This window comes from Megascapheus bottae, chromosome 21 (genome assembly GCF_031878675.1).
Source record: "Megascapheus bottae isolate mThoBot1 chromosome 21, mThoBot2.hap1, whole genome shotgun sequence".
NCBI classification, from domain to species: Eukaryota; Metazoa; Chordata; class Mammalia; order Rodentia; family Geomyidae; genus Megascapheus; species Megascapheus bottae.
The window spans coordinates 28,403,774-28,405,906 of NC_143529.1; the positions used below are offsets into that span (position 1 = coordinate 28,403,774).

Below are 2,133 nucleotides of genomic sequence, written 5' to 3' on the forward strand. Positions count from 1 at the left end.
GGGGATGAATCTCAACACAGCAGTTGAAACTGCAAAGGGAAAGGTGGACTTTTTCTAGCAGGAAATGAGTCTGATTTTGTCTATCTTAAAAGCTGGTGTGTGTGTGTGTGTGTGTGTGTGTGTGTGTGTGTGTGTGTGTGTGTGTGTGTTTAGTTAGATTATCTGGTAAAGGCTGCCTAGAACTTGAATGAACAAAATCAGCAGCACCACGGTGATGATCACAATCTATTTAAGGTACAAAATAAGACAAAAGTTTTGATCAAAGGTGAGTTTCACATTTCCATTTGCCATTCCATTTTTTCCCCAGCTTTTCCCAGCTTTAGTTTACCTCTGAGAGATGACATACCTAGAACTCATTCCTTTATAAAATATTGACATACAAATTAGTAAACGTGCATTGATCTGCAAACTAGAGTGGACGTAACTTAGTGGCAGCTATTATTCCAGGGCTGGGATGATAGGACTCTGAGCTAGCCCTACAGCTAACACCTGGACTTCTGATTGGTGGTCAGTTGTCTATCTTACAAATCAATACTCACATTTCACTCATATTCATGAGTGAAATTAATAGTCTTACAAATTTTAATAATGTTTTTGTGGTAAATTGATCAATGACTCTAAATATGGGTAACACTTCCATTCTATTTGTTCCATAATTTTTGTATATTGTGGGGCTTGAACTCTGTTCCATATTTTTTAAAGGAAGACTTGACTTGTCAATTTATTGGATGTAATGATAAATTTTAATGATTAAGCACTTGTGTGATTTAAGTGTGGAACCATTCTGAAATTTAAACAGCTGGATGAAATTATTCTAAAATATTTATTCCCATTGAATATTTTTGAGAATAATCTATCTCTGGGATTATATTTTTAAAATGGAAGGCAATATTGATGCTGAACTAGAATTTATGCTATAACTAAGTAACATATCTGCAAGTATATGAACTAAGGTGGTGTATATAATTAGCAAATGTGTTCACAGTAAAATTTTACTTTATAAGAATTAATTTCATAATAAAACCTACAAAGTAAGCAATAACTATAACAAAAAGTATAGTATTTACAGACAGGTACAAACAGTAAATCCTCTTTTGCATCCCAGAACTCATTTCTGAATATGAGATTTTGGTACATGTAAGAAGGAATATGATTTCTATAAAAGTTGGCAATGTGGGGATTTGCTAACTCAGAAGTTGACTCTGAGAATACAGTTAATGTAAAAGCTAAAAAAGTATAGTAAACATGAAATATGCCAGTATTTTATATTTATAATATATACATATAAATTGTTCATAAGAAAAATTAATATTATTATGTTACTTGGCCAGTTAATATTTTAGTAACCATAATAAAATTTTATCTAAAAGAATGAAATTAAAACAAAAGCCTTGTAGCTGCTGAGAAATTTGAATTTATGTACATATACTTTCATAGGGAAGAATAGCATAATCATTGATAAAAGATTTCTAAGCATAAATGCAGACTTATGTGGGATTGAATTCTTCATGAAAAGTAGGATGGAAATAACAATTTAAAGAGGAAAAGGATCATTTAATACATCTGACTTAAAGAAAAACTTAATGTAGATGATCTGCAAAAATTATATTTATATTATACTGGATACATTTAATACTGATATAATAAATTAATTTGTATTCCTATCCATTGCTTTGGCCTTCATGTGTAATATTAAATAAACTAACATTAGATTTATTGAAAGTCATTTTTACATTTATGAAACACTGCCTTGGCTCCCACTCTAGAAGTAGCTACAGATTAAGGTCACCCAGCCTTGGGTCATTCCTGCAGTACACGCCAATGCCCAGTTTTTCACATAAAACTAGGCTTTAGGCAAGATAGCTGTTCATCCAATGTCACACAAAATACACAATTTTGACTTTTTATTGTGTTTTTCTCTTACATTACTTAGCAGGCACTCATTTCATTTTCCAGTAAATATGTACTAGGCTAAATGAGACTATCTTGTGATGTGGAGATAGCATTTGATTTACTGTGGGGATCCCAGAATGCTGCAGAAGAACACAGGCTTTGGGACCTGACTTCAGGCACAAGTTCACCAGCTATGGGAACTTTAAGATTGTGTCCAACATAGATGCCTCCCAACTCAAA

The 2,133-nt window shown here is 32.4% G+C and overlaps 1 pseudogene; it reads left to right on the forward strand.

Moving 5' to 3' along the window:
• The first annotated feature begins 1,058 nt into the window (after positions 1-1,058).
• On the forward strand, positions 1,059-1,152 carry LOC150048844 (small nucleolar RNA SNORA40; annotated as a pseudogene).
• The last annotated feature ends 981 nt before the right edge of the window (positions 1,153-2,133 follow it).